This window comes from Cupressus sempervirens, chromosome 11 (genome assembly GCF_028749045.1).
Source record: "Cupressus sempervirens isolate cs-2001-9-10 chromosome 11, ASM2874904v1, whole genome shotgun sequence".
Taxonomy (NCBI): domain Eukaryota; kingdom Viridiplantae; phylum Streptophyta; class Pinopsida; order Cupressales; family Cupressaceae; genus Cupressus; species Cupressus sempervirens.
The window spans coordinates 331,673,638-331,701,612 of record NC_143128.1 but is presented as its reverse complement, the minus strand read 5'-3'; positions in this window follow the sequence as shown (position 1 = coordinate 331,701,612).

Genomic DNA, 27,975 nt, shown 5'->3' with positions numbered 1-27,975 from the left:
ATTAATTAAATTAATTAGAGTTAATTAGATTTAATTAATAATTAAGTTATGTAATAAAGTTTTAATTGATATGCTAATATCGATTCTTTTAGTGAAGTTGTTAAATAATTACATCGAAGTTGACAAGTCGTACTCTCATGACTTGAATAATGATCTTAGATATTTTAATAGTGAGACTTAGTAATATTTAATTGAGAACTATTAGAATGTTAATAGGTCATGGATGGTGTACCTATGTTAATTGATTGATTAAATTAATCATTTTAATAAAGTTATAATCTTCTTATTCGAAGACTAGTAATTGGCTCTCTTATAATTTAGATGATTAATGATCCTTGATTTATGTTAAATTTGAAGTAATATTAAAAAAGAGTAATCAATAAGAATATGGATCTTAGTTAAATAAAGAGAACAATTTAATTAAGGGTCAATGATGATCAGTTTAATGAGTAAAGTATTTACCTTTAAGTTACTCTTAAAATGTAATTTTAAATAATGGAAGGATAATTTTATCGGGAAAACAAAGGGGTTGACGTGTAGGTCAAATGAAGAACTTTACACATTTATATTTGAAACAAAAAAACTAAAGATCTACATATTATTCAACTATGTGATTTTAATAAACCAAAACATGTGTTTACATTGTGTATTCTATATGCTTCTTGTTTTGGGTTTTGGGTTGACTAGTGTTGACCAGTCTTAGGTTGTTACCAGAGGCTCGGGGGTTATGAGATGTGATGGCATGTTGATCTTATTTGGTCTCAATATTTATAAGCCCAACCATGGTAATGTGATCGTATGCTCTATGAAATGTTTGTATTTACTAATTTGTTAATGCTTTTTAGTCTTCATGTGTGAAGCTGAGATTCTTATGTATCTGAGACATTGGACTTAATCATTTTTGAGTTATCGATCAATTATCCTTGTATATCTTTCCATTCGCCATGATGGGACTGAAATGTTGATTTATTTCTTGATGATGCCATGTTGTGACATGTTTTGACTCAACCATTTTGGAGTCTTCGATCAGTATGATTTTGAGATATTCTTGGTTTTTTGTTAAGAACCAATGGATATTGTGATTCATATTGGAGATTATATTTATGAGGTTTATGTATTCTTGGATGGGAGAACCATCTTATTATCAGGTTGTCTGTTAAGGAACCGAGTTTGATATTTATGAGTGTTGTGGTATGGGACACAATTGTGGATTTATGTGTATAGGAGAGGTTGTATAGGTACATGACTATGGGAGTGGCTTGCATAGGGGTCTGGGGCCTAAAGTGGTCAGTAACAGGGTAACCTAATGCAATTTATGTAATAAGTGATAATCTAGTATTTAAAATTTATGAGGTGAAACACACTAAAAAGATAAGTTAGAGATATTTGAACCACCCATGCCTTGAGTGCTTGTATAGACTAACGATGGGAGAAGTGCCTCATCTTCTTGAGAGGGCTTCTTGGTTTCCACATGTGCCACGTTGAGGATCCAAGGTTCAGAGTAACCAGTTCAGGGTAACTCAACGCTTGAAGGTCTGGGGTCTAATGAGAGACCAGTCCAGGGTAACTCAAGTAGCCATGTGATGACACTCCCTAGTATGTAGCCTGAGTCTCCTCTATAGATTTTGTGTACGTCTGGTGGTGTACTTATTGTTGTGCCTCTAGGATTAGATGTCGATTTTGTAATTGGAACCTTTGAGTTACTATACTTTTAGGAGTCCTAGGCTTATAGAGATCTATGTTATGTTATTTTGATAGCCTATTTGGGACTTGAGATTATCTCCTCAGCACGGTGGGAGTGGACCATTTAGGTTTCACATAGTCGGGTGGTAGTGTATTTTCCACTCTTATCATTTGAGATCCGTTTGAGACACCGTGGCTGATGCTTTCTTGGTTGGTATTTATCTTCATTATGATCTTGGAGCATTATGATAGATGATATACCTTATGATGGATGTATTTATTGGCCGTATGTTTCTTATATTAATGATTTGCACATGTTAGATGATGGTATCCTATGTTTTACTTTGCATGTTAGTACGATGTTTTAGGAGTGACATTCCTACTATGATAATACCGATGATCTCTTTGGTGCTTTGGAATGTTACGCACAGAGGGATGGCTAAGATTCACGATGGTCTAATGATGCTATTTGCGGTTGGGAGGAACCGTGCACTTAGTTATTTATGTTTGTGATATATGGTTATCTTTTATGATGGATGTTTATATCTTTTGTGATGATGTATCATGTATGACATGTGGTTTCATTTACTTTAATTGCATCATAGATTAATATTGGATGTTGATGTACTTTACTTACACAGATGTTTATTCTTTTAAGCCCTTCATACCTTGTATCATGTACAGTGGATGATTGAGCTAAACTAAAATGTAGTTACAAAAAGAACACTTGAATGTGGTTTAAGAATGTTGGATGTATCATTGTTATTACATAAGAATGTGATGTTAGATGAATGGTTGATTTAGATGTAATTCAACGTTAAGGGATCTTTAAAGAATGTAATCTGTTATGTTATGTTTACTTTTAGTTGGATGTTACTATTGCTTTCGTAGATGTTATGAATGGTTTTACTTTCATGTTTAAAAAAAAAAAATGTTTGGCAAACTTTAGGTTAATTCTTTGGATCCCTTGGTAGGGAATTACATTTGGTATCAGAGCCCAAGTTTCAACATTGGAAGCTCTGGGTATATTGGAATGCCACTAGTCATTAACTAGAACTTTGAACTATCATATGTATCTCTTTCAAACTAAAAACTTGAAACTAGGTGAACTGAAACAGAACTTAAAACTGCTACTTGCATATTTTTCATACTTCAACACTTAGCTTTCAAAACTAAAAATTTTACTTAAACCTAAACAAGGGCAAAACTGAAAATTGAAACTCATTCTAGTTGCAAAACATGTATCTTTTATCTATGTTGTAAGGTAATATGCCCTTGATTATCTTTGTAAGCATTAAATTGCTCTTCTTTAGAATGTATTAGGTGATCTATTTTAGTAGTTGTTAAGAGAATAAATGTTGGATCGATATGGTTTTCGGTTTATCATTAAACCAGAATCATATTGCTCTCAGTGTATTGTAGTGACACCAGTGGAATCATACTTCCCTACAGGGGGAAAGGGTTCAATAGGACCCACATAGTGAGCTCTTTAGTATTATCATTCATGTAAGCTTCCAGGAGTAAGCCTAATTCGAAGGGGGGTGGATGTAGTGCCTGCCCCTAGGTTACATTTTGTTATCATTGTCAAAGTCTTTTAAGGCTAGTTTTATGTTGATGGTTAGTAGCATTGTTTGAGACTTTAAGATATTATGTTATGGATTCAGTTAATATGTGATGAGATTTCTTAGACTCTACATTTCAGGTATATATGATGATTATTTAAGTGATTTCAGTTATTGAAGATGATTAGTTAGATAGTTTATTATTATGTTTTTTCTTATGGATACTTACCCCATACTTGCATGTGTATGGTGTGCGTGTTTGCTCTTATGTATGGTGTGTCTGATGTAGTTAAGGAAGGGAGTCGTAGTCACCTGCTAGTTGAAATCTACATGATGCACCACTTCCTGCCATTGCCTATTTAGTTTAGTATATATTGTGCTTGTACATGCATGATTTTTATGCAGGTTGTAGGTACTGGGTATCGACTTCTCTAAATTGCTTGGATGAGCATACCCTATCACATTATCTCAATGATAAGAGAGGGGAGATAATTCTCAAGTCCAAATCCCAACCCTTTAAGCCATTGGTTCTAATTGAAAATTAGGACAAGTATCTGAGTTGAGTACCCTCCAAATACATCGAATGACGTAATTCGTGATATTAACCATTGGCTTGATTTTGTATGTATTTTGACTATGATAGATTTTCATATTTTTACCTTGTGAGTCTTTGGTGTATTTTATATTAATTAAACCTAATTAAAAGATTTAATTAATAATTTAATTTAATGAAAAAATAATATGATATTTTAATATTTATTCTATTTAATTAATTAAAAAATTAATTAAATAAAATAATTAAATTAAAAAATAAAAGTTATAAGTTTAAATTTGGAATGTGATAATATTTATTTTAATAATAATATATTTGGAGTTCATTTTTAAATAAATGACTAAATAATAATATTATTAAAACTAATAAATATTTTAACAAATTAAATTTTGAAAATAAAATGTAAAAGTGGAAAATATATTTAAAATTATTAAAAGATTCTAAATTCCATGTGATTAAAATATAAATATATTAAGATTGAAAAATAAAGTTATTAAAGTTAGTGCATGAGATTTAATAAATAAATAAATAAAATTGGAAAGAGTAAAGAAAATATTATATTAATTATTGTGCATTATATTAATATTTGTTCACATAGGAGTTGTCAAATTCTCGGGAGTTGTCATGTAGACAACACAGGGGTTTGCACTATAAGAATGCATAAGTTGTCTACACTTAGGAGTTAGCATTTTATTTGAGCACATGGTGTCTACAACCTTAAGACTCATCTAGAAGGTTGGAGAAGACCCATGCTTGGTTGTCATGCTTATCTTCTAGTTGTTTCTATAAACACTCTAGATGCATCTTAGAGGCCTTTAAATAGAGGCTCTCTTAGTGTGTTTGTACAAGCTTAATGGAAGCTTCAAGATTACATGCTCATATTCTTCTTCATGCTCATATTCTCCTTCATGCTCATATGTTTCTACATGCTCATATATTTTTACATGCTCATATGCTTCTATATGCTTCCATGCTTCTTCTAGCACTTCTAGTCACTTGGAGGATTCGGCTGGCTTGGATCTTGGAGGAATTGCGAATGTTGGAGAAGGAAGGGATTCTCTATAGACTTCTGAGGCATGGCAAATTAGCATCAGTGTCCAGGTGCACTCGTGATAATCACATAATTTATTTGCACTCTTTCTCTTCCTGTCTTCATCGTGTCTGCTATATGTGTCTGAATATTCTCTGTGATTGAATCTGCAATTTTGAAATTGGAATCTAGATATGCTATTTGGTTAAGAAGAAAACAATAGAAAAACCCTAGATCCAATTAAGGAGAAATAATTAGATATGAATTGGGTTTGAATTTATATTAAATTAGAAAAACAAAATTTGGAATTAAAATTAAAATTTTATGGTGAAAATTCAAATGATTAGATGTAATCTTTCTATCAATTATATTTTTAGATGTGTATGAACAAATCCTTTTATGGTTAAATTTAAAGAACAATTATTTTAAGAAGAAATTCTTAATTCATCGCAAATTGTCTTGTCGCTGCCCCTTGGATAGACCCGAACTCAGTCATTCATAACTTTTTATCGTGTCATGTCCCTCTCTTAGCAACATAATTATAACAGGGGATTTGCCTATCATTGACTCTCGTAGGCAAATGATTATGGGAAGAGGGTCGATTTTGTCTTCCAATTAAGTAAGTGGGACCTACTCATTCCAATATTAAATAAAGGTTGTATTCTAACTTTATAAAGTTAATTATTTAATTTTATAAAGTTAATAATTGTAGTGCAAGATGATTCTGGATAATTTCCAGAAACTTCTCAGCAAAGGAGATAAATAGAGGACATAGGGCTCCCATTTGAAGCAAGTGATTTGTGGATTTTATTTCTATTCCATTGGGAGCAATTTGTAGCAATTGATCTGCAAATTCTCAGACTATCTTTGGGAACGATAACTCTCATCGATAAGCAATTTTGAGGGTGTGAGATATCATCCGAATTATTGCAACCCTGGAAGTGGTACCACAGCCATTTCATTGAAGCAAAGTTTGTGGCCTAAGGCCGGATTTTCGTGGGGGTTTTGACAGAGGAAAAAAGGAATTAATCAGAGATAAATTGGAAGGTTCGAAAGGGGGTTGAGAACCTCTGTGATTATTGATCAAGCAAATCGCCTGACTCTTTCAGCGTTCTGACAGCCCAACCCGTGCCAGCAAGATCCGTATATTTTAAGCTCACGAGGCCATTCGATTGCTCAAGTTTCAATTTGTCACATTTCGCAATTGGACTGCTTAACCGTCGGTTTCAAAAGGGTGCAAATCGCATTATCTCTGAATATCTGTTCAAGACCTGTCGAGGGCCAAAGAAAGCAGTCAACGCGACTGGTAGGAGCATCAACGCCACTCATTGGGCGTCTGGGTAAATAGATCGCCGACCCTGTAGAAGCTTACCGCAGGAAATAAGACCCATCTCTAACCGATTTGTAATCAGGATGAAGGCAAAACGACTATTATCGGGCCCTTTTTACAGGTGCGATTTGGGAGATCAGCACACAAATAAATATTAAATCGGCGATCTCGCTTCAGGCTAGCAGATTAAATTCAAGGGCCAGAGAATTTCATTACAGTAACCGCGATTGGATCCACAGAAGGGCGTCTTTGCAAATCTGCCACCAAGAATTAATTAGCGTTATCAAAGACAAGCTAAATGTATGGCCAATGCGAAATCAGGTTCTGTAATTTGTTGATATTTCGTTCGATGTCTAGTTATTAAATCATTAATATTGCTGGTAGATTTGTCTATATCATTGTGTGCTTTTCACTAGAGATAATATAATCTGAAGTTTTTCTTAAGAAGTAATTGATAATCGTCCCAATCCAGCATTGTTCTTTGTGACCCACATAGTAGAGGGGATATCTCAGTGGTATCAGAGCTAGTCAGCTAACTGTTTAACGGAATGTCAACCTTGCTTGCCAACTGTTTGACGAAATGTCAAGCCCATGAAGTTTAGTATTTTAGTCAGGGTTATTTCACTGTTTGCCAACTATTTGACGAATTGCCACAGTACAATTTAGTGACCTTTATAGCTAGGGTCATCTCAATGGTATCAGAGCAGTAGTCCTGCCATCCTGATTGGGTAAAGGTACTTTAATTCCCATTGTTATATTCGCAAGAGAACCATATTCAAGGACGGTGATATGGGTGAAAGACAAACACAGAGTCCGCCAAGATTTCCCAGGGTCGACGATGATGAAACCAGAGAATTTTACAGAACCATGACTACTGAACAACAAGAAATAACTCAGACACTACAGGCTTTGACTACCATAATGGAAAGAGTTATTCAGCCCAGGATTCAGGATCAAGGAAGAGGCACATCTGATCACGATGATAGGAGTGTGGCAGGATCACAAGGTGCTCCTAGGCGCAGATCATGGACAGCAAATAGGCCTACTCGTCCCACCTTCCTAAGGGAAGAGGCTCAGGAGATGGGAGAAGACGATGCACCAGAAGATTTCCAGGATGATCTTAGGGCTGCTACGGCAGAATGGCAGGCATTACCCCCGCATGTGCGTGAATTATTAAACTTCGATCGATATCTAAACCAAAGAAGGGAACATATGAGGAACAGCCGCCAGAATAGGAGACCTCGAGGAGGTTATGATAGCGAGTTACAGCGAGCTGTCAGTAAACTTACTTTACCCTTTTTCGATGGTAGTGGTCAGATGACAGCACAAGCTTGGATTCATAAGTTGGACACCTTTCTAGCGTTAAGGCCTATGTCTGAAATAGATGCCATCAGATATGCTACCTTGCATCTGGAAGGCGCAGCTCATGACTGGTGGTCACACGGAATGGTTACTTTGCAGCACAATCAGGTAACATCATACCAGGACTTTGTGGATAGATTGGTTGAACGTTTTGATAAGAAGGATCCAGAAACTTATTTTCGCAACCTTTCTCAGTTAAGACAGTTTGGCAATTTAGAGGTTTATATTAGCGAATTTCAAAAATTGTCAGTCATGGTACCAGATGTATCGGAAAGGAGGTTAGTTATCTTATTTACAGAAGGATTGTCTGAACCCCTCAAGGGATGGATTAAGGCATTTGACCCACCAACACTGCAGGAAGCCATGAGGAAAGCACGAAGTATGGAACTTACAGCCCCTTCTAGCCGGTTCACTCCCAGGAGTACTACCTCTTTCAGAGACAATAGGAAGTTTGATAGAAGTAAAGGGAAGGGCATTGAAACCAAAGGGAAATCTACCACACCCCTAGATACAGAGGCATTAAATGACTTGCGAAGGAAGAAATTATGCTTCTATTGCAAAGGTCCATATGACAGGGATCATGATTGTCCCTTGCGACCAAAAGGGAAAGCCCATAGGGTTATGTGGGCATATTACGAAGAATCAGATTCCGACAGTGCGGCAAAAGAGGAAGAACACACTGGTTCAGAATCTGAGGAAGAGACAGGAAAGTCAGAACAAAAAGAAGAACCTGAATTGCATCTACAGCAAGGGCGTCTGTCTAGCATTCAACAGGAAGGATCTTTCAGATTACGTGGTGTCCTAGCAGGACAGAAGGTGATTACATTAGTTGATACCGGAGCTACACATAAATTCATTGATGCAAGATTGGTTGAGCATCATGGTATTAAGACAGAAGAATTCGAAGGTCTTCGAGTACAGGTTGCTGACAGATACACTCTTAAGTATAACAAGATAGTCAGAGACATGCCTTTACGCCTGAATAATTATGAGTTCAAAGCAGATTACCACGTGGTCAATATGGGTGATTTGGATATCATTTTGGGAATGACATGGTTACATTTATTGGGTGAGGTTACCTTTCAACTCAGGGACATGGAGATTAAGTTCGAAGTAGATGGGAGGCAGCATGTATTGAGAGCTATTCGGAATAGTGATATCCGAACGATCTCTCTTAGACGATTGGAAAGATTGGTGAGACATGAGGACCTTGAATGGGCAGCCATGTGTACTCTCATGCCTACACAGGAGGAACAACAAAAGACAGAATATCATCCCGACATACAGATATTGAGGGAAAAGTATAGTAAGGTATTCAGCAATATTCCACCTGGTACACCACTTGATAGAGGGATCGAGCACATCATCGAATTAGAAGAAGGTGCTAAACTAGTCATGATCACTCCATACAGGCATCCCAAAAGGCTTAAAGATGAGATAGAAAAAACCATCAAGGAGCTTCTCGCGATGGGACACATCAGACCTAGTAAGTCTCCTTTTGCTTCTTCAGTAGTTTTGGTTAAGAAGAAAGATGGTTCGTTACGGATGTGTATAGATTACAGGATGCTGAATAAGAAAACCATTAAGAATAGATATCCTATTCCACGGATTGATGAGCTAATAGATGAACTGCATGGGGCATGCTACTTTAGTAAGATTGATTTGAGATCAGGTTACCACCAGATTAGAGTCAGAGAATAGGACATTGAGAAGACTGCATTCAGGTGCCATTGTGGGCATTTTGAGTTTGTAGTAATGCCATTTGGATTAACCAATACACCAGCTACTTTCCAGTCCACCATGAATAAGGTCTTCCATCATCAGTTGAGAAAATTCGTGTTGGTATTTTTTGATGATATCTTGGTATACAGTCGAACATGGCAGGAGCACATGGCGCATCTAGAAACAGTATTGAAGACCTTGCAAGAAGAGTCCTTGTATGCCAAAGAGTCCAAATGCGATTTGGGAATGATTGAGTTGTTATACTTAGGTCATATTATCAGCCGAGAAGGAGTACGGATGGATCCTGATAAGATTCGTGCTATTGTGGAGTGGCCTACTCCTGAGAACCTAACTCAGTTAAGAGGATTCCTTGGGTTATGTGGCTTCTACCGCAGATTTGTTTGCGGGTATTCACGACACGCGGCCCCTATAATAGATTTTCTTAAAAGGGGAGCTTTCGTTTGGATAGCAAAGGCACAGGCTTGTTTTGACAGATTCAAGGAGATCATGACTTCATGTCCGGTACTAGCATTGCCTGATTTCTCAAAACCATTTGAACTCCAGTTTGATGCCTCAGGAGATGGTATTGGGGCTGTTTTAATGCAGGATAAACACCCAATTGCATATGAAAGCAGGAAACTCCGTGGGCTAGAGAGATCATTCAGCATTTACGACAAGGAGATGTTAGCTATCATGCATGCACTAGCTAAGTTTAGGCAGTACTTAGTAGGTGGCAAATTTTGCATAAAAACTGACCACAACAGTTTAAGACATTTCCTCGGGCAAAGGGATCTCAATGATAGGCAGCAGAAATGGGTCAGTAAGTTACAGGCATATGACTTCGATATATCTTATGTTAAGGGCACACAGAATGTGGTAGTAGATGCCTTGTCACGCAGACCACATCTTAGTTCAATGATTCAGAATATGCCAAAGATTCATGGGCATCTAGGATAGTTGATGGGACACTTGTTGATACCAGGTATACACTTGTGGATGAATTGATTATTTACAAGAGCAGGGTATTTTTAGTCCCAGGATCGAAGGTGAAGCAGTTCATTATGCGAGCTCTTCATGATTCACCTATAGCTGGTCACCCTGGATACTTTAAAACATATAGACAGGTGCGAGAACGGTTTACATGGAAAGGACTTAAGAAGGATGTTTTGCAGTATGTTCGTGAGTGTTCCGTTTGCCAACAGAACAAACAGGAGCACACTTTTTCAGCGGGGCTTCTACAGCCACTTCCCATTCCGTGTCAGAAGTGGGAGTGCCTATCCATGGACTTCATTACCGGGTTGCCCAAGCTCAAGGACGTGATTGCATTTATGTGGTGGTGGATAGGCTAACAAAATATGCTCATTTCTTTCCCATCACCACTACTTATACTGCAGTACAGATAGCTGAAGTATTCTTCAGGGAGGTTTTCAGGTTACACGAGATACCCCACAGTATTGTCAGTGACAGGGATAGTAGATTCTTAAGTCATTTCTGGCAAGAGGTGTTTCGATAATGCGGCACTGAGCTCACACCCAGTACTAGTTATCACCCGCAAACCGATGGACAGACGGAAATAGTAAACAAATGGGTGGAAGGCTACTTGAGGAATTACGTAGTTGATCATCAGAAGGCTTGGGTAAGATGGATTTATTTGTGTGAGTATTGCTATAACACCACTTTCCACATGTCTATCCAAATGACACCTTTTCGAGCATTATACGGCTATGATACACCCAGTTTCATTGACTTATTGATGAGTGATGTTCGGGTTCCACGTGCTAGGGATTTACTGCAAGAAAGTAAAGATATCATTAGCTCCCTACGTGATAACATCACTCGAGCACAGAATCAGTATAAGCAATACGCAGATCAAAAGAGGACGGAGAGAAGCTTTGAGGTGGGCGACATGGTTTACTTAATGCTTCAACCATTTCGACAATCTACTCTCAAAAAGAGTGGGTCAGAGAAGCTTAAACCCAGGTATTATGGACCTTTCAGGATCATTAGGCGAATAGGGGAATTGGCTTATGAACTTGAGCTTCCAGCAGACAGCAAAGTATATAATGTGTTTCATGTATCACGTCTCAAAAAGGCATTGGGACAGAATGTGATACCTTCTGCAGTATTGCCGCCTTTGGATGATGAAGGGAAATTGATCATAGTACCGGAATTCATTTTAGGAAGCAGAGAAAAATAGCTCCGCCGAAGAGTAATCAGAGAATATTTGGTTAAATGGAAGGATCTACCAGTCGAAGATGCTACTTGGGAGAATGAGACCATTTTGCAGCATCCAACTCTGAGATTGCTTGAGGGCAAGCAATATCAGGAAGGGTGGACTGTCATGTCCCTCTCTTAGCAACATAATTATAACAGGGGATTTGCCTATCATTGACTCTCGTAGGCAAATGATTATGGGAAGAGGGTCGATTTTGTCTTCCAATTAAGTAAGTGGGACCTACTCATTCCAATATTAAATAAAGGTTGTATTCTAACTTTATAAAGTTAATTATTTAATTTTATAAAGTTAATAATTGTAGTGCAAGATGATTCCGGATAATTTCCAGAAACTTCTCAGCAAAGGAGATAAATAGAGGACATAGGGCTCCCATTTGAAGCAAGCGATTTGTGGATTTTATTTCTATTCCATTGGGAGCAATTTGTAGCCATTGATCTGCAAATTCTCAGACTATCTTTGGGAACGATAATTCTCATCGATAAGCAATTTTGAGGGTGTGAGATATCATCCGAATTATTGCAACCCTGGAAGTGGTACCACAGCCATTTCATTGAAGCAAAGCTTGTGGCCTAAGGCCGGATTTTCGTGGGGGTTTTGACAGAGGAAAAAAGGAATTAATCAGAGATAAATTGGAGGGTTCGAAAGGGGGCTGAGAACCTCTGTGATTATTGATCAAGCAAATCTCCTGACTCTTTCAGCGTTCTGACAGCCCAACCCGCGCCAGCAAGATCCGTATATTTTAAGCTCACGAGGCCATTCGATTGCTCAAGTTTCAATTTGTCACATTTCGCAATTGGACTGCATAACCGTCAGTTTCAAAAGGGTGCAAATCGCATTATCTCTGAATATCTGTTCAAGACCTGTCGAGGGCCGAAGAAAGCAGTCAACGCGACTGGTAGGAGCATCAACACCACTCATTGGGCGTCTGGGTAAATAGATCGCCGACCCTGTAGAAGCTTACCGCAGGAAATAAGACCCATCTCTAACCGATTTGTAATCAGGACGAAGGCGAAACGACTATTATCGGGCCCTTTTTACAGGTGCAATTTGGGAGATCAGCACACAAAGAAATATTAAATCGGCGATCTCGCTTCAGGCTAGCAGATTAAATTCAAGGGCCAGAGAATTTCATTACAGTAACCGCGATTGGATCCACAGAAGGGCGTCTTTGCAAATCTGCCACCAAGAATTAATTAGCGTTATCAAAGACAAGCTAAATGTATGGCCAATGCGAAATCAGGTTCTGTAATTTGTTGATATTCCGTTCGATGTCCAGTTATTAAATCATTAATATTGCTAGTAGATTTGTCTATATCATTGTGTGCTTTTCACTAGAGATAATATAATCTAAAGTTTTTCTTAAGTAATTGACAATCGTCCCAATCCAGCATTGTTCTTTGTGACCCACATAGTAGAGGGGATATCTCAGTGGTATCAGAGCTAGTCAGCTAACTGTTTAACAGAATGTCAACCTTGCTTGCCAACTGTTTGACAAAATGTCAAGCCCATAAAGTTTAGTATTTTGGTCAGGGTTATTTCACTGTTTGCCAACTATTTGACGAATTGCCACAGTACAATTTAGTGACCTTTATAGCTAGGGTCATCTCATATCGTGATCGAATTTATTCGATCACTCCAGTCAGAATTGGCGCAACTTGGCCCTCTCCAACATATTTCAATTTTAGTTCGATCCAAGGGTTCATTAGGGAGATATGGCTCTCGTACTGGGACTGTTTTATTCAAAGACAGATATTTCTCCATTTCCCATAACCAAGAGTTCTTTATGCTTACACTTCACAAAAAAATAATATATCAAAGCATGGAATGAATTAAAGATATTATTGCAATCTTCCCTTATTAGAATCTTATTAATATGCATTAGTTTTATATGGTTTATTATCTAATCTAATTAAATCAAATTTAATTAAAATTAGTTAATAGTAGAAGAAGTGTAATTAATTATTAGTCAATCTAAGTAAATGGATTTTTAAATGAGAGAAAATTAAAAGAAAAGAGATTTTAATATAGTTTATACAGTGGACTTTTTATAATGTATATTAAATACTATTTAATATATATTAAATAATTTAGAGATGGTAATTTTATATTACGTTTTTAAATGAGGAGACTTTAATGATAATGGATTAAGATTTAATTGACATGGAGTCACTGTTATAACATTGTTATAATTTGAATTACTATGGTATTATTAATACGTTATATATTATTAATTAAATTATTGATATACCTTAATGGTATTAAGAGTTAGTCAATGAAGCTTATGTAAAGTTCTCTAAATCGATTAATAATAGTTTTGATGAGTTTATTATTTATTAATGTTTGTTGCGTCTAACAAACTATTAATAAATAATAGTATAAATAGTTTAAATAGTTATCAATTAATACGATTAGAGTTAATCTAGACGAGATTAATTAATGATTGAAGTACTGTAAAAGATATTAATCAAATTGAATTGATTAATAATTTGGAGGAGTATCAATTAACTGAATCAACGTACATAAGGAAAACTTATTTGAGATAATAATACTTGGTATTGGGGATTTATTATAACTTGTTATTATTAAAATATAAATGGGAACATTGTTGCAGAGTGACGAATGTGATCATTATAGATTTATTAATAAGATTCTCAATATAGCTTGTTATTAAATATTAATAAGTTATTATTATTGAACTATGAATATGAATATTTGTGTACTAGATTATAGTTGACTTTTAACTTACAAAATTATAGTTAGTTATTAGTCAACTGATATTAATTGGAACGTTGTCATGGATATGTAATTATTAATTAAATTAATTAGAGTTAATTAGATTTAATTAATAATTAAGTTATGTAATAAAATTTTAATTGATATGCTAATATCGATTCTTTTAGTGAAGTTGTTAAGTAATTACATCGAAGTTGACAAGTCGTACTCTCATGACTTGAATAATGACCTTAGATATTTTAATAGTGAGACTTAGTAATATTTAATTGAGAACTATTAGAATGTTAATAGGTCATGGATGGTGTACCTATGTTAATTGATTGATTAAATTGATCATTTTAATAAAGTTATAATCTTCTTATTCGAAGACTAGTAATTGGCTCTCTTATAATTTAGATGATTAATGATCCTTGATTTATGTTAAAGTTGAAGTAATATTAAAGAAGAGTAATCAATAAGAATATGAATCTTAGTTAAATAAAGAGAGCAATTTAATTAAGGGTCAATGATGATCAGTTTAATGAGTAAAGTATTTACCCTTAAGTTACTCTTAGAATGTAATTTTAAATAATGGAAAGATAATTTTATTAGGAAATCAAACGGATTGACGTGTAGGTCAAATGAAGACCCTTACACATTTATATTTGAAACGAAAAAACTAAAGATCTACATATTATTCAGCTATGTGATTTTAATAAATCAAAACATGTGTTTGCATTGTGTATTCTATATGCTTCTTGTTTTGGGTTTTGGGTTGACTAGTGTTGACCAGTCTTAGGTTGTTACCAGAGGCTCGGGGGTTATGAGATGTGATGGCATGTTGATCTTATTTGGTCTCAATCTTTATAAGTCCAACCATGGTAATGTGATCGTATGCTCTATGAAATGTTTGTATTTACTAATTTGTTAATGCTTTTCAGTTTTTATGTGTGAAGCTGAGATTCTTATGTATCTGAGACATTGGATTTAATCATTTTTGAGTCATTGATCAGTTATCCTTGGATTGCTTTCCAGTCGCCATGATGAGACTGAAATGTTGATTTATTTCTTGATGATGCCATGTTGTGACATGTTTTGACTCAACCATTTTGGAGTCTTCAATCAGTATGATTTTGAGATATTCTTGGTTGCTTGTTAAGAACTAATGGATATTGTGATTCATATTGGAGATTATATTTATGAGGTTTATGTATTTTTGGATGGGAGAATCATCTTATTATCAGGTTGTCTGTTAAGGAACCAAATTTGATCTTTATGAGTGTTGTGGTATGAGACACAATTGTGGATTTATGTGCCTAGGAGAGGTTGTCTAGGTACATGACTATGGGAGTGGCTTGCATAGGGGTTTGGGGCCTAAAGTGGTCAGTAACAGGGTAACCTAATGCAAGTTATGTAATAAGTGATAATCTAGTAATTAAAATTTATGAGGTGAAACACACTAAAAAGATAAGTTAGAGATATTTAAACCACCCATTTCTTGAGTGCTTGTATAGACTAACGATGGGAGAAGTGCCTCGTCTTCTTGAGAGGGCTTCTTGGTTTCCACATGTGCCACGTTGAGGGTCTGAGGTTCAGAGTAACCAGTTCAGGGTAACTCAACGCTTGGAGGTTTGGGGTCTAATGAGAGACCAGTCTAGGGTAACTCAAGCAGCCATGTGATGACACTCCCTAGTATGTAGCCTGAGTCTCCTCTATAGATTTTGTGTACCTCTGGTGGTGTACTTATTGTTGTGCCTCTAGGATTAGATGTCGATTTTGTGATTGGAACCTTTGAGTTACTATACTTTTAGGATTCCTAGGCTTATAGAGATCTATGTTATGTGATTTTGATAGCCTATTTGGGACTTGAGATTATCTCCTCAGCACGGTGGGAGTGGACCATTTAGGTTTCACGCGGTCGGGTGGTAGTGTATTTTCCACTCTTATCGTTTTAGATCCGTTTGAGACACCGTGGCTGATGCTTTCTTGGTTGGTATTTATCTTTATTATGATCTTGGAGCATTATGATAGATGATATACCTTATGATGGATGTATTTATTGGCCATATGTTTCTTATATTAATGATTTGCATATGTTAGATGATGGTATCGTATGTTTTACTTTGCATGTTAGTAGGATGTTTTAGGAGTGACATTCCTACTATGATAATACCAATTATCTCTTCGGTGCTTTGGAATGTTACACACGGAGGGATGGCTAAGATTCACGATGGTCTAATGATGCTATTTACGGTTGGGAGGAACCGTGCACTTAGTTATTTATGTTTGTGATATATGGTTATCTTTTATGATGGATGTTTATATCTTTTGTGATGATGTATCATGTATGACATGTGGTTTCATTTACTTTAATTGCATCATGGATTAATATTGGATGTTGATGTACTTTATTTACACAGATGTTTATTCTTTTAAGCCCTTCATACCTTGTATCATGTACAGTGGATGATTGAGCTAAACTAAAATGTAGTTACAAAAAGGACACTTGAATGTGGTTTAAGAATGTTGGATGTATCTTTGTTATTACATAAGAATGTGATGTTAAATGAATGGTTGATTTAGATGTAATTCAACGTTAAGGGATCTTTAAAAAATGTAATTTGTTATGTTATGTTTACTTTTAGTTGGATGTTACTATTGCTTCCACAGATGTTATTAATGGTTTTACTTTCATGTTTTAAAAAAAAAATGTTTGGCAAACTTTAGGTTAATTCTTTGGATCCCTTGGCGGGGCATTACAGTCTTTAGAGGCTTTTGGGTGAACCCACAATACTGGGTACCACTTTTGTGGCACAAAGAAAATTGCAAAACAATGGAAAATTTTGAAATTCCATTTTCCATATGTTTACGCAAACATATTAAGTATGTTCGCGCAAACCTAAAAAACTTGGATGTTTGTGCGAACATATTTAGTTTAAGTAGGGTATGTTCGCATGAACATCTCTTATTAATATGTTCATGCAAACATACTATTACGACGATTTGGAGTTTTAAACTCCCATTTTTCCATTTCATTTAATGGCAGAGTAAAATTTGTTTTGGACATTGGAGCAAACATACTTGGTTGGTAACCAAGCTGTGCCACTTTGCGTCATTCTCCTCTAGATTTTGGTCATTGTATTATTTCAAGTATGTTTATTATTTGAATTTTTTTATGTTCTCAAAGAATATTTCCATCTTAATTTAATATTTTTATTGTTTATTTATGTTAGTTATTTCTATTAATATATCATTTATAATTTTTTTGAATTTGTCAGTTATATATGAGTGCTATCATAAAATACATTAGAAATGATTTAAAAACATTAATGTAGAATATTAGGAAAATATTAATTTAGCATTAGAAAACAAATTTAGAAAATAATTAGTGTTAAATTAGATAAATATTAGAAAAAAAATAGTCTAGAATATTACAAAAATATTAGAAAATATTTTTAAAATTTAATCTAGAATATTAGAAAAAAATTAGTGTTGTAAGAATTTGCCTAAGGGCAAAATTCACCCCGGAACTAAGAACTCAAACACAAGCACACAGTAGACCAAAAAGAGAGAGAGTATGATCAGAATAACAATGTATTCAAAAATTGATTAAGAGTACACTAGAAGTGCCTGAATATAAAAGCCTCAGGAGAGCTTCTAGAATGCCTTGTAATCAGCACCATGATGCGTCATCCAAACAAGCACGTGTCCAACAGATATGGGTTATCCTCCATTAAGCACGAAAGTAAGTGCGGTGATGAGAGGATAAGCCTACAAGGGTGTGACACGCAAAACAGTGTTGTAGACACCATGTGCTAAAATAGAGTTGCGTACTCCTGTGTTGTCTACATGACAACTCATAAAAGTGAGAAAACTCCTAAGTGTCTCACAAATAAAAATAATAAAATAATGCAAAATAATAAACTAATGCAATAACCTAAGTAAACTTAAGTTAGTGTAATAAGTAAATACTTATTTACACCAACAAGTGTAACATTAGAAAACAAATTTAGAAAAATATTAGTTTTATTAGAAAATCAATAGAAAAATTACATTTATATTAGAAAATATTAAAAAATATTTTTAAGAACATTATTCTAGAAAATATTAGAAAAATATTACAATATATTAGAAAAATATTAGAAAATATTAAAATAATAATAATGTAAAATATTAGAAAAACATTAGAAAATATTTTAAAAATTAGTATAACATTAGGAAATTTTTTTTGAAAAATATTAGTTTTATTAAAAAAGTATTATAAAAAACATTACATTTATATTAGAAAAACATTAGAAAATATTTTTAAAAATATTAGTCTAGAAAATATTAGAATAATATTACAATATATTAGAAAAATGTTACAAAATATTTTTAAAAAAAATATAATGTAGAATATTAGAAAAACATTAGAAAATATTAAAAATTAGTATAACATTAGGAAACAAATTTAGAAAAATATTAGTTTCATTAGAAAAACATTAGAAAAAACATTACATTTATATTAGAAAAATATTAGAAAATATTTTTAAAATTAGCATAGCATTAGGAACATTTAGAAAAATATTAGTTTTATTTAAAAAAACATTACATTTAAATATTAGAAAATATATTTTAAAAATTTAGTTTAGAAAATATTAGAAAAATATGAGAAAATATTAGAAAAACATTAGAAAAAATATTAGAAAATATTAGAAAAATATTAGTCTAGAAAATTAGAAAATATTAGAAAAATATTACAAAATAAAAAAAAATAGTGTAGAATATTAGAAAAACATTACTTGAAATATTAAAAAATGTTAATCTACAATATTAGAAAAATAAATTAGTATTTTACTTTAGAAAATATTACTTTAGTATAACATTAAAGAAAATAAATTAGTATAACATTAGAAAATATTAGAATTCTAAACATTACAAAATATTAGAAAAAAAAATTAAAAATTAATTATTCTAGAAAATTAGAAAATATTATAACTCTATTGAGATCCAAACCTAACCCTAACCCTAACTCAAACTCTAATCTAACCCTAGAACTCAAACTCAAACCCTAATTTCTAACGCTAACTCAAGTTCTCTAACCCTAATTTGAAAACTCTAACCTATGTAATCTAACCCTAGATTTATGTAACTAAAATTGTAATCTAACCTTTGAAATATAGCCCTAATCTAACTAGATAACCCTAACCTAAGCCTAACTGTAATTGAAACCCTAATCTAACCCTATAACTCAAACTCGTGTCCTAATTTAAGCCAAACTCATTTACTCAAAACCCAATTTAACACTAACCCTAACTAAAGTTACCCTTTAATCTAACCCTAGAACCATAAGCATAATCTACAACCCTAACTTGAAAACTCTAACTTTCCCTAGAATCTAACCCTATCTAACCCTAACCAAAACCCTAATCTAACCATGTACCCTTAGAATTCAAACATTAATCTATAAACTTAACCCTAAATGAAACCCTAAACTAACCCTGACTCAAACTCTAACCCTAATCTAACTCAAACCCTAATCTAAATTGAAAACTGTAATCAAACCCTAGAATCTAACTCAAACCTAGGTAATCTAATCCTAATTGAAAACTCAAACCCTAATCATGAACCCTAATCTAACTTAAACCCTAATCTATACGTAACCATAGAAATCAAACCCTAGCCAAACCCAAAATCTAACTCAAACCCTATTAATCTAAATCAAACCCTAATCATTTGAACCCTAATCTAACTCAAACACTAATCTAACCATAACCCTAATCTAACTCAAACTCTAATTTGTAATCAAGGGTTCTAAAAACTCAAGATACCCTAATTTAAATCAAACCCTAATCTAATCATAACCCTAGAAATCAAACCCTAACCAAACCAAGTAGCCAAACCCTAACTCAAACCTAGGTAATCAAACCCTAATCTAACTCAAGTTATCCTAACTCAAACCCTAATCTAATTTTAGAACTAAAACCTCAAACCATAACTCTTGCAAACCCTAATCAAACCAGGTAATCTAACTCAAACCCTAAATCTAATCCTAACTAAAAACTCAAATCCTAACTCTAACTCTAACTCTAACTCTCATGTGTACATGATATATATTCATGTGTAGATCTAGATGATGTATGATAATTACATTTTTTTTTAAATAAAAATTTGTGTACTAGACTACATGTACATATATGTATATATGTGTATTTATAATTTAATATTAGCTCTGGATCATTGTAGATATGACTTCACATGATCATCCTGCTCATCATCCAAAGGGTGATGAGGCTCCTGTTGTGACTCTTCCTATTGCGGCTCATATTGTGGCTCCTGCTGCAGTTCCTACTATGGCTCCTATTGTGGCTCGTGGTGTAGTTTGTGGTGTTACTTATGGTGGGGATCATGCTACAGGTGGTCATGGGGCTCATGGTGAGGCTTGTGTTGCAGCTCCTATTGTGGCTTTTGGTGCAAGTCCTGGTGTGGCTACTGGTGTGGTTCTTGTTGGAGGTCCTAGTGTGACTCCTATTTGAGGTGTTATTGTGGTTCCTGCTATGCCACCTCTGTGCATTAATATCAATGCATTATTTGCATTTGCAGAGTAGGAGGTTATTAGATTAGAGTAATCTATATTGTCCTCTGATGATGGTTTATATAGAGACATATGTACGAGTTTACATGATCTCGCTACTAGATTTAGAGCTCATCATTCATTTACCCCTGATGTATTAGCTACCATATCTAGGGAGCTTAGAGTTGAGGTTTCAAGAGATGCATCTTTTAATGACATGCCCCCAAAGATGTCATCAAACGATATTTATTTCCATCATATAAGGGTACACAGGGTATGGTGAGAGGCTATCGAGTGACATGGTGTAGAGATCTTGTTATTGCTAGTATGATCTATCCTCATTTTTTAGTTGCACATGGTCATTAGCCCAACAACAATCAGATACCTCTTTATTTTGCACAACAGTTGTACGTTGAGTTCCACATGGGGCTCAACATCAACTACTTAGATATTCTAAATTATTGTGGATAAGGGTGTGGTCGGATTACAAATCATGACCAGTATCATAGTGTACAGTATTTGCCACCTCTAGATGTGAGATAGTTCGTTGGATAGAGGCTTCCTCTAGTGACTCCAACACTAGCACCTATTGCAGATAGAGTTGTCATTGCTTCCCAGAGGGGAGCAATTTGATAGTATTGGACACATTGCATCTATGGCTGCTAGTATCACATTTGACTCTCTTGGTCACTATATTCACACTCAACGAAGTCATCCAAGTTGACCATCTTTAGAGGCATTGAGTAGCACTCCAAGCACCTCCCCTAATAAGGCATATAGAGCTGCTAGACTACCAATACCAAGTGATGTTCATGCTCTTTCTGGACAATGCACACATATGGATTTAGCATTGTATTTTTTGGAGGATCTGTTATAGAGTATCAGTTATATTTCTGATACACATGGGATACCAATTCACTTGGTGATGGATGCCATTAGACACCATTATAGCCCCATAGTTCCACAATCATAGACCACACCCCTGATAGTCACCACATAGCATAGCCCACAACATTCTACACTAGGCTCGCAACACTCTACAGATGACTCGAGCATGCGAGTTTGAGATGTTAGGATCACAACTAAGGGCCTTTCAATGATTTTGGTGAGCAGTTACGAGGGTTATCTAAGATTGATACTAGTTTAAGCATGGGATTTTTATCATACATGGATTACCTTTCCAATTAAACATGCCACTTCATTCACCATTACTAGTAGTTGGAGATTGTGGTGCTAAGGGTGGTTCAGTAGGTGTTGGAGTTTCAAGAGATGATGCTAGTGTATTAGGACAAGATGTTGACACTAGAGGTGCACCGATAGATGATACGATGGAGTCTGATGATCATCCTCCACCTCATAAGACCCAGGTACATATATATAATATTTTTAAATTTAAATATATATGAATTTTAAAATTTTAGTTCAAATAGATATTTAAAATTTATAATAAATTGTGCAAGCACAGGTCGCCGAGCACATGATTACATCTAGTGTTGGGTCAGGGCATGTAGATTAGAGAGAGGATTCTACTAAGACACCTTGTAGTGCTCAAGTACAAGTTTTAAATAGTTTGTAAAGTTATTTATGTTTCAAATTATATGCACTCATATTCATGTACACAGTACATATATGTTTCTAAAGATAGTTCTAATGTATATATATTTGCAGGGATCAGTTGTTGTGCTTCGGCCACAGGATGTATAGGAGACTCGATCAGAGGGTCATTCTATTTGTATGCATCTTGAGGACTCCCTCCAGTAGTACGTAGATTTATATATCTTTTGATGCATTTATATATATTGGAGACTTTGTATATTTTGGAGACTTATGTATACATGTGTATTTCAGTACTTCGATGACATGTACATTTCACTATTTATTTGACTATTTAGTACTTCAGTAGTTAGATGAAATGTATTTGAGTTTTTATATTTTAGTAGTATACATGTTTATTTGAGACTTACAATTTGCATATGTATGCATTTCAGTAAAGATATTATGTCTATATCTATATGTTTATTCTTGAGATGTACATGTATGTGTATGTGTATATTTTTATATTTTAGTAGAACATTCTTCATGAATTAGATTACAGATTTTAAACTTTAGATTTATTTGTGATCGTTATAAAATAATCAAATTAACTTCTTTAAATACCTCTTCAATAGTTAAATATGAAGAAGTTCCAATTTGATCTATGAACCTAATTTATAATTTTGAAAATTAATAATAATATAGGGTGATTGAATTGAATTAATATCTAGGTGCTTAAAACTACTAAATTAACCCAAATTATTTAGAGTACAAATTTAAAACGTTATATTTGTTTATAATCATTATAAATTAATCAACTTGTAGGACTAAAGATACATATTTGGTAAATCAATTAGTAGAACTAAAGATACAAATTTGTTAAATTAATTAGTAGGACTAAAGATACATATTTGTTAAATCAATCAGTAGGGCTAAAGATAAATATTTGTTTTCAACTAACATTAAAATATATAGTTTTCTAATAAACTAATGATAGCTAAGAGTATGATCCTATACAATTAAAAATACATAATGAGATGAAATTCAATAGAACTTTGAAAAGAAGTTGATAAAATAATTCTAACATATCAAAATATCTAAGTTGATACATATCTATCTAAAGATTGTGTAAGTTCCAACTAATTTGTATTGCCTATTTACATCAAGTTGTTATTATTAAATTCATCCATGGTAATTAATATTATTAAAATGTATACATTTAAAAATACATTAGTAAACTAATAAACTAAGAGTATGATCCTACAATTAAAAACACATAATGAGATGAAATTCAATAGTTTGAAAAGAAGTTGATAAAAGAATTCTAACATATTAAATTATATTTGATACATATCTATCTAATGATTCTGTAAGTTCCAACTAATTTGTATTGCCTATTTAGATCAAGTTGTTATTATTAAATTCATCCATGGTAATTAATATTATTAAAATGTAACATTTAAAACACATTAATAAATTAATAAACTAAGAGTATGATCCTACAATAAACTAACATTGATATATAGCTTTTTTATAAACTAATGATACCACAGAGTATGATCCTACAATTAAAAACACATAATGAGATGAAATTCAATATTTTGAAAATAAGTTGATAAAAGAATTCTAACATATTAAATTATCTTTGATACATATCTATCTAATGATTTTGTAAGTTCCAACTAATTTGTATTGCCTATTTAGATCAAGTTGTTATTATTAAATTCATCCATGTGCTAATTAATATTATTAAAATGTATACATTTAAAAACACATTAATAAACTAATAAACTAAGAGTTTGATCCTACAATAAACTAACATTAATATATAGTTTAAATTAATAAACTAATGATAACATAATCTTTAGTTTAGGATGGTAATTAATATTATTCAAATGACACATTTATAAATTCCAATTGTCTACATTTAGAGGTCTTAAATTTTGATTTAAATTAAATTATCTACCATTTCAAAGGTCAGTTTAACCATGATGTACACTTATAACATGTAATATCTTATCATGATCTTCACTATCTAGTCTCCACTTGCGACGTACATGCTTAGATTTGACTGGATGTAGACAAAGTTTGGTAGCAATGACCAAGTGGTTGTATTGTAAAACTTTGTTGTCAGGTTGATAGTAAAAAAAGTGTATTCCATGTTGAACTATTTTGACTTGCTTCAAATATGTTCCCTCTATCACAAAAGAACTTGCACCACAAATTCTAAAATTCTAAAATTTGATAGATATAAAGTTACCTAGATATATATAAATTCGTATATGTACATGCACATGTATGTATAATACCTATGGGGAAAAACATTTCATCACTTTCTTTAGGATCATATAATTTTTTCCTCTCTATAGTACATCGCAATAAATAATAACTGACACCTTCATGATTTCTAGACTTAGCAATCACTACAAAGACATCTCCTGTAGAACAAGTATACATACATGTGTAGAGTATATATATATAACAGTTCATTGATAATTAAATAACAAGTTGAGATTAATTGACAAGTTGAGATTAATTTTTATGATACTTACCCACTTTTACCAATCCAGAGATATGATTATGATTATCATAAATCAATGAAATATCATCAGCTTTATCAAATGTATCAGTAACATCAAGTGGTACTGAAATCCATGCACCTGTATATCCACATGTTTGATTAATGCATTCTTGATAGTCTTCATCAATGCAACTATCAAAAAAACATGAGTATTATCTTGTCTTCAATGTCTAATTGCAATTATCTCTACTCATGACTAAATATAAGGAACATATCTTTTCTATCCTCTTGCAACCATGCATGTTTATTCTATTAACACCTAAAAGTTCATTACATTGAAAATATGGACAAATTAAATTTAAACTTCAACGAATTGAAAGATAAAACTTAAAATTGCATAAAATTTAAACAAATGTACACATCCATACCTGTTATCTCTCAAAAGACTCTATATTGTACCTATTGACTCATTGTTGATGACGTCCCAACCCCATTTGATGCAAAATGTGTCTTACACCATTCAACAACATCATGTGCATCATTTATACAAACTCCTTGATAATTCATTTGATACTTCTGTAGAGCACATTTGACGCAAGCTCCAACACCATCATGTTTAGTGATAACTTTAAGAAACCCCTCCTTTAAAAAATGCCTAAAATGTTGGCGAATCCAACATTTTGTGGGCAAGAAAATTTTAATCTCGAGGGCAATTTTTTGGTTCCATATAGGGAAATAAAATATTATATGTTGGTGGTTTTTTTCTTTCCCTAGCAAAAATCATTTTCAATGTGGTGAATTAATGTTTTTTCTTGCTGACAAATAAATAAATGATGGCTATTTTTTCCCTTGCCACAAATGAATTAATAATGTTAAAGGCATATTACTTGTTTTGTAGGAAAATGAATAATAATGGTCTTGGCTAATCTTTAGTGGTAAACTAAAAAATTGTTTAATTTGAAAGCGAATTTGCACATGTATTAGCTAGTGACTGCACTGACTACTAAGTAGTCACTTCAAGTTTCAACTTGTGTACTATCTTAGGTCTATTATTATTAATAATGTCGTAATGTCATTGTGTCACTATTACCAAGTTGGCTACTGTCACTTTCTTATTGTTAATAGTAAATACAATAGTTTTATTGACCATTGATTAATTAGAGATCAATGACAGAAGATGCATTTTGGGGCCACTTGCTTGAAAAGACCTAAAGTCGAATGAAATTCTCTGGAGTGGAGACACGTGGAAAGTTTTGCATAGAAACCATTAACTAGACTGTACTCAATGTTAGGCACTTTTGACTATCCAACATTAATGCCAATACATTTTGACGTTTTGCACACTTGAAAATTAATAGGAATACGAAAAAATAAGATATGAAAGATCATGAATGCCAAACAATTTAATGCAACTTCCATTAAATAGCCTCTTCAATTCCTCTTTCATTATCATTTCTCAAATTTTTCAATCTAAATCTAGTTTGTAGAGTTTTTTGAATCTTAGTCATGTATACGCCAATTCGCTGAAATGCACTACAATGGCTCTGCAAAAGCCTTTTTTGGGAAAGATTCTTGACGATGTCCTTGCCATGGTTTGCAAACCAAATGCCCAAAGTCCTTTAATCCACCATGTTATATTCATGGTCCTCGGCCATGAATTCTTAAGAAATGATAAGAAGTACCATGTGTCAATAGATATTACCTCCCACTTCCTCACGTCTCTTCTCAACCTTAGAGGAAGTCAAATAGACATTATGATGCTTCTACATAATGTTTTTAAGGAAATGTTTTTAGAAGATGATGTCAAAATTCTTGTATTGGTTGAGCAGGTACCAGGGCTAGGCATTGGCATCTCTTTTGTAGACATAGCAGATAAGCATTGGGAGCAAGGCATAGGGAGTATTTTACAGAAGCATCCTTTCATACTCAGCATGAATGAATGACAATTAACTCACCATTGGAAGTGGGCATGGCTAAGAAGGGATTTTCTATGGAAGTGGTTGTTGTTGGATGACATTAGTGAGACCAATTTCACTTCGCTAGACGAGTTCAACAACATCATCTTCTCTAACAAATTCCTCATGGAGGGACTTGAAGACCTTTATGATTGAAGGCTTCAAGCCCTTGGCCCCTCAGTCCGTTGATGCTTCCAACCTCCATATTCCCTAGTTCCTTATTACATGTTTCTTGAATCCTATTTCCTTAACCATTGCCCTTTGGGCAAAAAAATGTTTTTAAGATATTTGTTTTTTCTTTGGATTGGGCCTTTCTATTTAATGTAAATTATGAAATAGTAAAACCAGGCTAATTTAATCAGCTATTTTGAATATCTATACTATGAATCAATATTATGTATATTGTACACTCTAAAATATTATCAATGAAAATAATAGTTTTTGGCTTCTCAAATTGTTGCTTATATTAGTCTATGACTTTGTTTTTGGCATCTCAATTCTCAATGCACTATTGAAATGTTAGTCTATGACTTTGTTAAAAATAATTAACTGTTAATAGTTATAAAATTAAAACTTAGAAACAAAAAAAGGGTTTCAACAATCCCTTTATGGTTTCATATAATATATTTGATTCATGATTTATAGTAAAAAGTTATTCAATTGAAAATTATCCAATTAAAACTTTTGTAATTTCTAAAACTATTTTTCTTTAATCTGATAGGTTTAAAAAAATGGAGCGATAAGAGCAAATTTCAAGGAAAACTAAAGATTATAACCTTAACAAAGTTAAATAAAATTTTGATAATTTATGTGTCAATTTTTTATTTCATACCTATCTTGTCACCTAACTTTTTTTTATTATGAAATATTTTAAATGATGAAGAATAGTTTATAAACAATTATCACAATTTTCAATATATGTTAATAATTTATAAATAATTAAACTATATTTCATTTTAATTTTGAAACTAAATAATAGATATGAATAAAAATATAGCATTTGTAATTATATTTTTAAATTTTAATTATTCTATTTACATTAAACTTTTTCTATTATTATTTCATATCTTGCACCAATTTTATTTTATAAAATTTAATATATCTTCATAGAATTTTTCATATCATCTTCACAATAAAAAGTTTATGATAGGAAGAAAATCATTTATATAATAGAAAAGAAAATTCTTTATTTGTATTATATTATAACTATTATAATTATTATT